General features: G+C 48.3%; 1 long non-coding RNA gene across 1 annotated transcript in view; it reads right to left on the bottom strand.

The window, feature by feature from the left end:
• Positions 1-1,566: 1,566 nt before the first annotated feature.
• Positions 1,567-14,458, bottom strand: part of LOC138511023 (uncharacterized) — a 351,810-nt gene continuing 338,918 nt past the window's right edge. The window contains exon 4 of the long non-coding RNA XR_011280543.1: positions 1,567-2,430. This is a non-coding gene — a long non-coding RNA (uncharacterized lncRNA). The remainder of the gene's footprint in view (positions 2,431-14,458) is intronic.

The following is a 14,458-nucleotide window of genomic DNA, read 5'->3' as shown; positions in this document are numbered from 1 at the left end:
GTAACTCAAACATATAATAATAATTTAGCATTTATATAGCGCTACGAACCCTCAGGCATCTGAGCGCTGCTTATTATTATTCACAGTGTGTGGTGCTCATTTATCGATCTCGTTGGATGAAAGGCTGAGTTTGGACCCTGCCTGGATTCGAACTTGCATCTGTGCTATCGGACCAACATTGTACTTCAAACCTACCAATGGGAACAGAAAACACACAAACGATGGAAGTTGGAGTTTGTGGGCAAATTAAGCACGGGCTAACATGTCTCATTTGCAAACAGCATTCCGGTCCTATGCCATCACCGTACCAATATTCTCATTGGTCGGACGCATGCAACCCCCTCCCTACCTTCAAGTTTAGGCTTACAGGCTTATTTCCCAGCGCCCTGTCCATTGGCCACCCAGGATCTTGTACCAGAGGAAGTATACATACCTCAAGCGGCACACTACACTTGCACCCCAAATTCTAATTCGAAATCAATTTGCGGGTCGAGTTGATGCGCAATGCACAAGCTGTGCTTTCAACTTTGCACAGCTTTCTGCGCCACCTGAATTCACAAAACAATGTAAAACGCCCTTTGCACAAGTCTACACGCGTACTTGTGCATAATAAATGCACTGGTAATAGCGCATCCGAAGCGATGCATGCACATGTTTCCGGTGCGTCTCTCAGGGGTGCTAATGTTCTGCGGAAATGGCATTTCACGCATAATGAAACAGGAGCCAATCAGGAAGCCGAAATAGCGGTATCAGGTAATATCGTCCCCATATATATGGTCGCCATAAATAATATCGCCGGGAAAATGTCGTGGCGATATTATTTGGGTGACCATATATATGGGGACAGGGGCAGCGGGGGTTGCGGGAGTGTCCCCCGCTCCCCATGAAGAAAAAACAAAGGTTTGGGGGTTGCGGTGGATTCCCCCGCATGTTCCATGTAATAATGTCCCCACAAAAACGGCCATTTTTCGGCAATGTTTTTGCATGGCGATATTTTTGCGGGGACATTATTACATGGAACCGAAATAGCTACATCACACAGATGCTGCTCTAGAGGAATACTCATCCTCTGATAGCGATCCTGGCATGCCACCCAAAGGGTGGGTGGGGAAGATCAAGGAACAGTGGAGTAACTTTGCTGAAAATGTTGGGGCGGGGGGCATCATGACAACTGAAAGAAAGGGGCGGGATCGAGAGGTTGGGCAGTGGTGCTGAGGGATAAGACTAAATTACTACATGACAAGAGTCCTTTGCCGACGCTCCGTTATAACTTTCATAAGACTGGTGGATATATTTAAAACTCAATTCTAAAGACACAGCAGTTTTCTGAAACTTATAACACCACAGTTCATCCTTAGAGTTCACTGCATTGATAACAGTAAAAAAGCCTGAGTCCGCTTTACCTAAAGAGGGCCTGCAAGCAGGCTGAAGGGAGCTGGTGTTTGATGATTGCCACCAGGGCACTGACTCAAACCAGCATAGAGACATAACACAAAATGGATGCCTGCGAGATTTCATTAATTACTTGCAACATCTTTTATTTGATTTTTTTAGATCTAGCGACAGTTTACTCAGAGTGCATTCCTGAGTATTTGCATTTATTTTATGTATAGAGCAGTAAACGCAACAGTGTTTAACAAGTAAAAGAAACTGTACAATTCAAGTGGAAATAAATGAAATAACAAAATCAGCATGCATGCAAATGAGTTTTGCGACAAGAGGGAAAGTGTGGAAAAGAGGAGAGAGAGTGAAGGAGGAGAGGAGTGCATTCTAATGTTTAAGGGCCAGTAAGGAAAAGGAGTGAAAGCAAGAAGTGGAGGAATCGTATAGAGAGAACATAGAAGCTTACCTAAGACTGCACCATGGGTGAAGATGCCATTTTCTGAAAAAGACAGTGTCCACATGTAGCCTGGCAGAGTTCATTTCCTTGAATGAATTGCTGGATAACCTTTTCTAAAGACACATGATCTAAGCAACGTTGATGCCCATGACAAACAGCAACACTGGTCAAACAAGTTTGTGTCACCATGGAGCACAGCCATGTTTTTAGGCACCGAAGAACACTGAAATCCTCTCCGCTTCACATGTGCTTACAGGGATGACCATCAGCAGCCTGATAGAGTTATTTTGGCAGTATTTTTGGTTGGTAGTATTTTTGGTTTTTCATGGTATAGTGGTGGGCATGATGTTTAAGTCTTCAAACCAAAACAAGAGTTCATTTAGAATATCCAGTCAGGCTCTTGTCCAGGAAATGGTCTTTGGTGAAGTAAATCTCCATCCTCTGCAGGTTGGACTTCCATCCGGGGTTACCATCTTCACCCCCTTTTTCGGTCCAAGAGGTCTTTTCCAGGGGACTCCACTTCAGTGGCATCCTCCCGAGATCCGGTGCACTCCAACTTCCAGAGCGCTAGCGGGATAATCAGTTAATTTCTAAAGCAAAGAAAAAAAATAAATTAAGAATCAAGTACATCAATTCATTCATTTTCCCTTTTCATTTGGATATCTGAAATCAAAAATGAATTATGCATATAAATGCAGATTATACACAAAAAATACAATATAATGCAGCAAGGACACCTCTTCAGGACCATCTGAAAATAACATAAATTAAGCACAAGAATATAACACAGCACTTTTTCAGGCATATATTTCAAACACAACCAATCTCAACACGGCATCTAATGGAAAGATAATACAAATTAACTAAACATTGCTACAAAATGTGCTTCCATCCAAAATCCCAGCTAATCTAATCATACTTACCCAATCTACTTCCCACCTTACTCATCTCTGATATCTATCTTACTTACCTGCTATACTGTCTTTCCACATTATCTATTTATGTATGTATTTCCTGAACACTTTGAACTCAAATTTCAATTTATGTACTCACCTGTTTCATCCCTCCTTTACACACATATTATTACAAAGACTTACACAGTTACTCACCTGATGTATCTCTCCTTTTGACCTCTTTACACTCCAAGTTGATATTTTCTAAATATTTACACCTACTTACCTGCAATTGTAAGTCTATTTGATATGCAAATGCTTTATTTCCAGAACATAACTACATTTCTCACTCCCCGGTTTCTCCAATATTTTCAAGCCTTTTAACTTCATGTTTCAGGTGGAGGGCTTAATCTAGTTAACATGGACACATTTTTGCACTGTTAGCTCTCCCTCCTTTCTGGAGATTCTGTAGACTACAGGTGAAACCTTATCTACAATCTCAAATGGACCGCACCATGATGCAAGGAATGTGGAGTTTTTATATTGACCTTTTCCAAAATTAAACTTATATACCTGGTCACCTACTTTATATTCTCCCTATCATAAAATGACTTTGCACTGTCACCGGCTTTTTCCACATTTCGCTGTGCAAATACAAAAGCATATTGCAAGTGCTTTCTCAGTTTTTCCACACATTAATTGATTGTGGATGCAATTCCAAGGACCTGTTAATTTGTTCTATAAAGTAGGTGTTGTGGCAAAACCATTTTCCTACCTGTCAAAATTGCATCAGGGCTGCCATTCGTCGATCTAGATGGTGTTGACCTGAGAGCCATTAATACCAAAGGAAGTTACAGATCCCAGCTACATCCTGATTCAGCTACAAACTTTATTATCAAGTCAACTATTGATTTATTACACCGTTCCATTTCCCCTGAAGAGGGGGGCCTGTGTGAAATGTTCAACTTCCTTTTCACGCCCAAGAATTGCCACATTTTTGTCATTACTGAGGTAAACCAAATCTTGAAACAATATGATTGACTAACAAAGTGGCCACGGTTTGGGCACTGCAATCTGGGGATGGAATACATTCCACCCATCTGGATATTAAACAAATGACCATCAACATATACCTGTTTCCACTTTCTGAACAAAATCGGCTTGCAGATCGGACCATGGGAGTGTCAAACCTCTTTTCATTAATGGTGCTCTGTGAGTTGGGGACGCAGGCTGAAATTGCGCACACACTAAACATCCCCTAGTGTAGAGTTCTACATCCTGTGACATATGTGGCCAATAGGCATAATCTTTTAAAATGTCCAAAGTTTTCTACAACTCTGTGGCCTGCAGTTATGGCAATGTGTACATAATGTAACATAAATCCCCAAAGTGACAAAGGCACTACCCACTGGATTTGGACTATCAAATATTCTCTAATTATCAGCACATCTTGTAAACTAAGTCTCTTTTTGTGTTTTAATAACACCCTCAGTTCCTCTTTCCCTTTGCAGTCCTCTTCAGTCAGAGGATTTTTTTCGGCATCTAGCAAGTGGTTGTAAAATGGGCCTAAAATAAGATCCTCTTTTTGTGCCTTGATCAAATCTTGATCAGAAGTATCAAAACTCCACTGTGTCACGGGCTGATCCATTGTTTTTGGAGATTTGGAGCATGTTATCGCATCCATCTGGATTTCACCCATCAGGTGTTCAATGGGAAATAACTCACCCATCACAGCCCCAATTTTGGTTAATTGATCTGCCTTTTCATTTCCTTCTTCGTCTTCCCCTGGTGTTTTCAAATGACCATGTATCTTCCTCCAATGAATGACCATTTCATTTTCTGAAATAAGATTGTCTATAACTTGAATAATTTTGCCATGTTTCAGTGGTTTCTTATTATATGCAAGCATGTCCCTCAATTTCCAACAGGGTAAATATTCCACAAAACTGTTTTATGCGTATCAGAATCAGTGACTAAACCTATTTCTTTAAGTTCATTTTCCACCGCTTATTGCCTTATAATTGGTGGCCAATTCTGCAACTTGACTGTTTTTGGGGCCTAGCTGTTAAGGATTAAGGCGTCACACACTGGACCAGGACACTTGGTTTTAGCCTGGGATGTAGTGCTAAATAGGAATGTTTTTTCTTTAATTTCACTGAATTCAAATTGAGCCGGTACACGACCCTTCTCACACCGCCTTTTATAAATACCTTGGGTCACAATGGACCATGAAACGAGCCGGTTGGTGAAAATACAATATTTATTTATTTTTGGAATTCACAAAGATCACACACATTTTAATATTGGGCAGCAATCACCAATGGGGTGATAATGACAATGGAAATGGAAGCAATGCACGTGGTTAACCTTCTAGTAGAACATATCCAAAGCACAAGTGAATAGGAGCACTTTTTAAGTTAGGATAGGTAGCACCCAAGTTATGGTTTCCCCCTGCAATGTTCCTCAACCCACCAATAATCGAATTCTGAGTGGATAGAAAGAAGCAGCAGGTAGTCAGGGATAAGAGACAGCTAACAGACTCAAAATCAAGACCTTCCCTCACAAAATAAGAGGCAAATACTCTTTTAAACTCTTTTGCAAAGGCCTAAAATGACACTCGGATTTTGACAAATAATTAATTATATGTGTGTTTAAAGAAAGGTATAAATATGTTTTATCACAATATTAGGGATGTTATCTCACTATCAACCATCAGGCAAGGTATCACAAAAGCATACAGTTCATAAAACAGATTGAAATTGAAAACCCAGTGCAGCCGAATTCACACATGGAAAAGTTGACTTTTTTCTAGTTTGCAGTTTTAAATGTAAAAAACGTGTTTTTCAAAAAAACGGGTGAAAAACACTGAGAGGGTAATTCATGGAATTAATGTGCACCAAAAACGGGTGCGCAAGCGTGAAAATCGCAACTCCTGCATGCAAAAGTCGCGCAAGCACCCGTTTGGCGATTCATGGAAGGTGCTGCGCGCGGCTTACCTGTGACCTGCAATGAATGCGCATGTGGCACACACGTCATTGAGACACCCCGAAGGCTGTATGCGAGATGGCCAGTGAAGGCACACACGGCCAGCGCACACACCTAAAAAGGGGGCAGATCGTGCAGAATGGGGAACAACACGTAAAAATGGCGGCGTTACGGGGGAAGTACTGCTGCAAAATATTTGCAACGCCCACACATGTGCTAACAACACGTATTCATGGAATCGAAAAGGGGAAAACCGCGCACCACAAAAGACGCGCTAAGCCGGAAACACGATTGCCAGCCGAAAGCAGGCATAAGCGCCCCCGCGCAGCATAAAAGTGCGCGCAAACAACAAACAAGCTCACACCACTACGATGAATATACCGTTCCTTGCAGCAGTGGTCATGGGACACCGCAGGAGGAAGAGGACCGACCAGGCTCTGCATATTTTTACCCAGGACCAGACTTTTTGGGATGCCTGATGACCAGGTTTATGGCAGGTACAGGTCTCCACCCCATATCATCCTAGACCTGGTCACTGAGTGGGTGGATGACCTCACATCACCCACCCTGTTCTCCCAAGCATTGAGCCCCTTGGAAAAGGTGCTGAATGTACTGCATTTCTTGGCCACTGGGTCATTTCAACTGACATCTACCATAGTTGGGGGTGTCTCACAGCCCACGCAGTCACGCTGCCTACACCAGGTGTTGGTAATCCTGACTGAATGCCCCTTAGTCCACAGGTACATATACATGCCCAGAACACCCGCAGAAAGGCAGCCCGTAGTCCAGGACTTTTATGGGGTCGCACACTTCCCAAAGTGCTTGGTGCCATTGATTGCACCCATGTGGCTCTACGTCCACCTAGGGCCACTGAGCACATCTATCGCAACCGCAAGCACTGGCATTCCATCAACATGCAGGTGGTATGCGATACCAAGGGAATAATCACCTCTGTGTATGCAAACTATCCAGGGTCCCCCATAAACCGGGACCTGCAAACTGGGAGGCATGACGACACATGGCTCATTGGTGTGTACAAATGACTGTGCACCTGCATGGATGTTACACACAGAGAAATGGAGAAACCCAACTAATCATGACCATTATGACCTCCCCAAGGGACAATTCCTACCCTCTGAGCACCAACATGCTGACGCCATTACGGAATCCCACCACACCACCCCAGGTAAGATACAACGCAGCCCATATTGCAACCCGGGGCATAGTGGAGCGCACGAGTGCTGAAGTCACGTTTCCGCTCCCTTGACCGCTCTGGTGGGCAGCTACTATATGCACCCCCAATAGTGTGCAGGATCATTATGGCAGCATGAGTCCTGCACAATGTTGCAACCCGGCGGGGCGTACCGGTGGACATGGTGGTGCCCCCAAATCCCCAACCACATGCACGGCCCCTGCGTATGGGAGGGGAAAGGGAACGTGGGGAGGCAGCCCGTACCCAGCTTGAGGCTACATTTTTCACCTAAAATCACACCCCTGCAGAGTGCACACAGGCCTGGCACATACCAGGTGACAATCAATGATGAGAAAGGAACAGTGAACTGTCACAACCTTACCAACCTGAGAATGTGTCCCTGGAAGTGCCACAATGTGTGCATCCCTAGCTACTTAAAGAAACCCAATGCCGTGTGACCAAAAGGCACACATTCATGCTGCATAATCCACTTTCCTCTTGCAAATCAGCACAGCCAAATACTGGTATGTCACCTAACCCCTCCCAAAGGCCATGTCACCCACCCAACACACCATGCCATGGCATGCAATGTGAAAACAACCAAATCAATGCACAACGCATGACACAACTGTCACAAAGTGCACCTTCACAAATTGAAACAGGCCACAGAAAATCACCTCTCACATATGAAAATGAAACTGTACACATGAACATATTTACCTGCATGACGAATCATGAATACAGGACCCAACAGTGGCAACGTCAGACAGTGACCAATCACAATAGCCCAAGTGTCACAATCTAAGAAAGCCACCACATGGACCCCTCCCATCTTCAGTGTGTTGGTGGTAGTTAAATGTGGCATGGTACTGCATACAGCATGAACTGCCTGTGCAATGGAGAGAGGCAAGGTAACCCATGAGCAAGCAACATGTAAATTTGCACAATGACCAATATGAAAAGCAATATACATATCAACCATGCAGTGGAGAAACCATCATGAATCTACCCTAGGGGTGTGTACACAGTTTGGACTGCAGACTGGCCACACAAATGATGGAAGTCCAATGCCTCTGTGTAAGTTACTGTCACACAGTGCCATCCTTGCAAGCCCATGGAAAGGGGAAGCAGGAGTGACATATGTGTCTTGACCCCAAGACTCAAACACAAACAGAAGACAAGGCTGTATGGGCCCAGCTGGAACACACAGTGGATGCCTTCGAATGCCACACAAAGCAACACACTGTCACATAAATGCACAATAGACAGAAAAAGTGAAAAAAATTAAGTCAAAAATAAAAATAAAAATTGGCCAAAGTTGACCGGGGTGGGGGGGCACCCAGAAGGGAGAAGGTGCAGTGTGCACCTCAACACCCACATGCATGGATGTTGAGAAAAAACCAAAAAAACCTCCATGGGCTCATGGCCTGCACAGCTAGCCGATCGTGGAAAGACTGCCATCGCTGTCATCACCCTCTGGTGGAATATGGGAAGGTGTGCTTGGGACAGGAGGCAGACCACGCAAAGCCCTGGCATGCTCCTCCATGGCAGCAAGCATGCGGGTATGAAAGATTTGGTTCTGCAGGATGATGGTCTGGAGGTCCCCATGCCGCACCTCACTTGTAGCACTGAGTTCTGCCTGTAAGGTCTCATGTGATGCACGGACCTCCTCACAGGTTGCCTGGAACTCAGCTGAGATGTTGCGTGTTAGCTGCTCCAGCTGCTGTTCTGACCATCTAGTCTGGGCCATCTCAAGTGCACCCAGAGTAGCTCTGAGGGAGCTGTTATCTTCCCTCAGGGCATCCCTGTGGGCCTGTGCCTCTGCAGAAATGGCTGTGCGCAGAGCCCCCAGTTCAGCCCGTCGATCCCTGTTGGTGGCTAACATGTCCTGCCTGTGTGAGCGGCACGTGTACTGCGTTGCCTGCTGCTGGAGCTCCACCTGCCTTTCAGGAGGAGAATGGAAGTGGCCACCCTATCCACGGCCTGGGACATCATTTAACATAACGCCCCCTGTTGTTGTGCAATTGCATACATGGAGTTCTCCCACACAGTATTGCCCGGTGCTGCACGGCCACCGCGTTGCCGGACACAACACCTGTCGGCCCCAAGGTGATGGTCACCATGCTGTGCTTGCGCTGCCTGAGGCTGCAGGTCTGCATTCCTCCTTTGATCTGCTGCCCCAGGAACAGGAGCAAATAGTGTGGAGTGTGACCCTGCATCTGTAACCGCCAGAGGCGGATATTCCAACACTGTATGGGCCATTGAGGGGTCTACTCCCAGTGCAGGTCCGTTGAACAGAACAGCAACCCTGCCAGAAACCCTCACGTGCGACGGGACATTTGTGTCAATGTCTGATTCAGCACCTGAGCCATAGAGATACTCTTAGGTGTACCCAGAGATACCCGTGGACAGGATGGTCTGTAGGAGGAATGGATTCTCTTGTAGCAGCACTCCACATCCTCCAGTGGTGCTTGGTTGGGGGATATGAGTACTCCTGCCCCTGTGCCATCTCCTCCTCCTCCACAGTCATGAAGACACACATGAACAGCATAGCCGACACACATAGGCATCACATCCAATACATTAATCAGACATGTCACACATAACACAAACTCAGCCATGCATGCAGTGGCAATGAAGTGGAAAGGGACCCTGAAAGCAGACACTGATGACTCCAAAATGGAAAAGTAACAAATGTTTTGCATGGTGCATAGCACCTGCATCACACATAAGGCTGTGAGTGGCATGGACCATCCACAAACATGACACATGCCAGCACACAGATGGCACGTAGCATAGCCATGGCAGAACTGACAAGGACACCCATGTATGAGTCAATCACTACTGTCCCCCATCCATGTAAAATGCATATCATCAAACAGAACATGCATAAGAGTGGGACAAAACACACATGTGTCACAAGTTGCAACAACGGCAGTGTGTTCAAATAGGGTGATGGGAGGCACATGGATACATCAATGGTAGGTCACTTTGACATGACACAAGTGAATCGTCATGTTGAAGGTTCAAACAGGGCTCAGAAGTGAGCGGGTGCAGTACATTTGTAGGTGCACAGCAGTCAATCTGCCTGATTGATGGAATGAATTGCATGAAAACGTACATTTGGGCACCTTTCTAGCTGAAAATCCCTGTCTGAAGTATGGTGATTTTGGGGCAGAAAGGCACGCAAATCTGCATTTTTCATGCAAATGATTCCATGAATCAGGCAGAATAAATAGAAAAAACTGTAATAACAATGTCGTGGCATGATGGCAGTTTAAGGGCAAGTGTTTGCAGTGGTCAGTAGGGATACAGTGAACCCCAAACCCAAGGGAGGGGGATGGCTTGGAGGCACTACATGGGTCACTACACAGCCTGGCCTGGCACTCGATCACAACACATCACCCAAGCAACATACACATGGTCAGAACACACACACATGGGCACTCACCGGACATTGTCCCAAGATCTGGTAGGTCTCCCACGCCTTGGATCTGATCCTCTGCAATGTACCCTCCAGCGATTGCCTCATGTTCTCTGAGTTCATCCTCCACTGGTGGTACCCCACTGCCAGTCACCAGAGTAGAGGCGTAATTAGAAGCCAGCTTGTTTTTTGCTCAGTGTTTGAGGTCATTCCAACGCTTTGAGCAATCGTAAGCTGTGCGCTTCACAAATCCCAAGGAACTAATGCGGTCCGCGATGCACTGCCAGTGGGCCCTACACTGAGCAGGCGTAGTCTTGAACCCTGCCATCACCAGCATGTCACGGCTATGTTCCGACACGTAGCCCACAAGTGCGTCTAGTTCCACATTATTGAAACTGCTTCCTTGACGTGCCAGAGGGGCGAGCTGTGTCTGGGGTCCCAGCCTGTTCCGCAAGAGCAAGCTTCTTCCTCTTGAGAGGTGGTGCGGACCCTGAGTGGCTTACGCCACTCCAGTCTGTAGCAGCTGGAGCACAGGTGGACTGGGCACTGGAAGCAGGCAATGGCACGATGACTAAAGCTCACTGCAGGCATTGGCTGCTGGGTGCTGTTGCCAGGACCAAGAGGCACAACTGCCTTGGTGTGCGGGGCTGGGACCAACACTGTCCCGGCTGGGTGACTCAGAGCTGCGGTGGTGTCAGCTGCAGCTACCCCTGCAGCCTCCTTACCCTGGCTACTCAGGGCAGCAGATGACATTGCTTCCCCAGATCCACGTGGCCTGGTGACAGGAACTTTCACCGCCACACGCGGCTTAGACTTCATGACAAGGAAGTCGGCCTGTGAGTCATCCCGTGCCTGTTCCATGACCAATCCGGGTCGGGCTGGGATGGTGTTAGCTGCATCTCCCTGACCCACTGGGTGGGGGGGCATAGGTGTCCCTGAATGGTCCTGGACTCATTGCCCTCTTGGGCCACCCTGCCCACGTGCCCATTGCCGCCACCTTGGCCACCCTGGTCACCCAGCTCATCCTGGCCACTTCCCCTACCGCGGACACCTCTTGGAGGTCGGCCACCTTTGCCTCCCTTAGCACTTGGTTGCCTTCCAACCCTGGCACTGATGTACTGGTGCGAATGGGAGGTGCAGAAAACAATTGTCCTGGGCAAAATGAGGTGAAGGGGCAGGGTACTAGATGGAATAGGTACCCCTGTGCTCCTGCAAGGCTGTCTGTGACCCCTGGGGAAAAATGACGGGTCATGCAACGCTCAGGCACCCCAAAAACAAAAACAAACGTGCATGCGACCCCTCGGTAGCCCACGTGCGTGGAATTAAGGACCCGCAGTACGCTGTGGCACCCAGAAACACAAAAGATGCATACACGTGGAACACGTAGGCTACTATGACCTTGTGAATGGGGTACACGACACATGGGGGCAACCACAGTGGGAATAATACGTGCGCAACTCACCGTTTACCTGGAAAAAGTTAGAAAAAAACATGTGCGTGTGCACGTTGGGAACACACCCGCCAAACAAGAAGTGAGCTCTGCCTCAGTAAACAAGGAGTACGCACTGCAACCGTTGTGACGTAATCGCATGTCAACCTGCAAGAAGTACAAGAATCACACGATCGCTCGCCACAAAAAAGTACGTACAGGAAAATGGCGTCCTACGCGGACCTTTAACCCGTGTGCATAGCGTGCCACGTCACTTAAGCGCTTACGCGCTAAGGGCCTTTCCTCGAATTACATGCACACGTGCTGATTTTTCATGTGCCGAGTCACTCTGCATCAAGCTGGCCACGCGACAACAAACGGAAGACCACGCTCCTGCCCAGTAGTCCATTTACCTGCACCCCAGAGCCCCGGGGAGCTTCCTACGAGCCATCTGCTGCTGCCTGCCTGCCTGCTGCCAACGTGCCCTGCTATTTGGTGCCTGCACATCAGCCATCGCCAGGGGTACAGTTGCTGTGACCACCCCTGCTGGAACAGAAGATTCCTGACTGGTGTACCATCGCTCCACAGCCCAGCCCCAAGACCCAGTTGCCCACCTGCCTCGGGGGTTGCCATGTCAGGTCAAACACCATCTGTGACCAGTGGTGACCCCCTGGCAGGGAGGCAGAGGGCTGGCAGCTTCACTGCTAAAGAAGTTGGCATCCTCATGGACAAAATCCTGGGGCATTATGATGCCCTCTTCGGACAAGCACGCGCCGACAAGGATGGATGGGAGAGGATATGGTTGGACATCGTGGGTGCCATCAACATGGAGGGGGTGGCACCCCGCGACTGTAAACACATCCATAAGCACTGGGAGGACTTCAAGTCCAGGACCCCAGGAAGGAAGGCTTATCACCGACCAGATGCGGGTCCTGGAACACTTTCACCCAGCGCTTCACCTCCAGGTCCTCGAGAGGCAGACCCATCTGGAATCGAGCAGTAAGTGTCCATGCGTTCTCAATCAACAGAGTGCACGTTGAGGTGTGGCAGGAGTGTGCAGCTTGGACATATGTCTGACATGGCCCATGTATGGATGTGTATGTGCAGGGACATTACCGTGCTGCATGTGAATCCAGTCATGTGTGGTGCACATCAATGGTGTATGTCTACCGATGCATGATGTACAACTGCATGTGAAGATGCACACATGTTTGCATCCCTGTGTATGTACTCAGCCATGTTTGAGGTGTGACACATGGATGTTCATCCCACCTTCATCTACGTGCACGGTGTACGTGTGTGTGTGTCTGTTTGGTATGTGTGTGACTGTGAGGCGCCATGGATGCATGTGACACAGATCTAGGTACCCGATTGGCAGATGTGACATAGTTGACAATTGCACTGTGACAGGAGGTAGAGATGGACAGATGCATGTCTGTCTATTGGCGTGTGTGCATGTGAATGGCATGCTCCATGATGCTTGTGATGTCATGCCACCCTTAGGATGTTCATGCAGTTCCATGTGAATGGATGCAGATGCCTGTTGGACTATCCCTGCTTGTCTGTGCATGTGTGTGGGTGGGTTCAATTGACCTGAGTGATGGGGAGTGTGATGCCGTCTGTGATGTTTGACACTGCCACTCATGTGCAATAGTTATGTGTCTAGCAGACCATTCTACGGTGTTCTGATGCCTGTGTTCTGTCTCTCCCTGTCTGCAGCGTCGACTGATAAAGAGGGCAGAAACAGCGCTGTGGAGCACAGCAGCAGGGATGCCACCACCAGCTGGAGACGCAAGGCTCTGCCCTCCTCCCAGGTGATAATATCTTCCGGGTGTGAGGAGACTGGTGCCGTATCCATGGCCGCAGCTGCCGAGGGGTGGTCCAAGAGGCCAAGGTTGGATGTGGACTCCTTGGCAGAAGGAGGGGAAGATGAGCCCCCACAGGTGCGTACTACGGAAGACGGCACTGAGTCATCCAGGTTGGTGGGGGGGTGGTTGAGGAGGAGGCCGTATGAGACCCACGCATGGGGCCTGGAGGGGGTGGTTCCACTGGTGCAAGTGGTGCAGTCCAGTGGCAGGGGCAGGAGGTAGCACAGGTCACCGTGGAGGTGCCTGTGTCTAATCCTGTCCCTGATCCTGTGACTGCATCATCCTGCACCAGCCTGTTCGCAGGTAGGGGATGTGTTTACATCAACTGACCTTCCTCTACCTGCGGATGAGCAATCTGTGACAGGGTTGAGCCTGTCCTAGTCGGTGTTGCGTTGCGCACACAGGTGTTTCGGGATGATGTGCGTGGTTACAGGCAGGACAACGCACATCATTTCGGACACCTGTGTGGCTGTGTCGACTTGCTAGGACAGGTCATTGGCACAGGGCTCCTCCATGTGCTGGACGCTCTTGCGACCCCCTTCTCATATGCACACCCTATGCGCCAGTCGTCCTCCGTGCCGTCTTCCCGTCCATGTCTCACCTGGGCACCCTATGGCCCTGCCCCATCCACAGCAGCCAGGCTGGTGGAGAACACAACCCTGCCACAGTCGGGAGTCGGAGGACCAGCAGAGGTGGTCACCCCTGCAACTGGACTCCAGCCAATGGAGGATGTGCAGGCACCATCAAATAGGGCACGTGCACCATGGCCCCGGGTGTTTCCATCTTCCCGGGGGCAGTCGTGGTTGCAGAGGCAGTTGGCATTGAGG

Source organism: Ambystoma mexicanum, chromosome 6p (genome assembly GCF_040938575.1).
Source record: "Ambystoma mexicanum isolate Mex_15411 chromosome 6p, UKY_AmexF1_1, whole genome shotgun sequence".
Taxonomy (NCBI): Eukaryota; Metazoa; Chordata; class Amphibia; order Caudata; family Ambystomatidae; genus Ambystoma; species Ambystoma mexicanum.
This window is presented reverse-complemented; position numbering and strand designations above follow the sequence as displayed.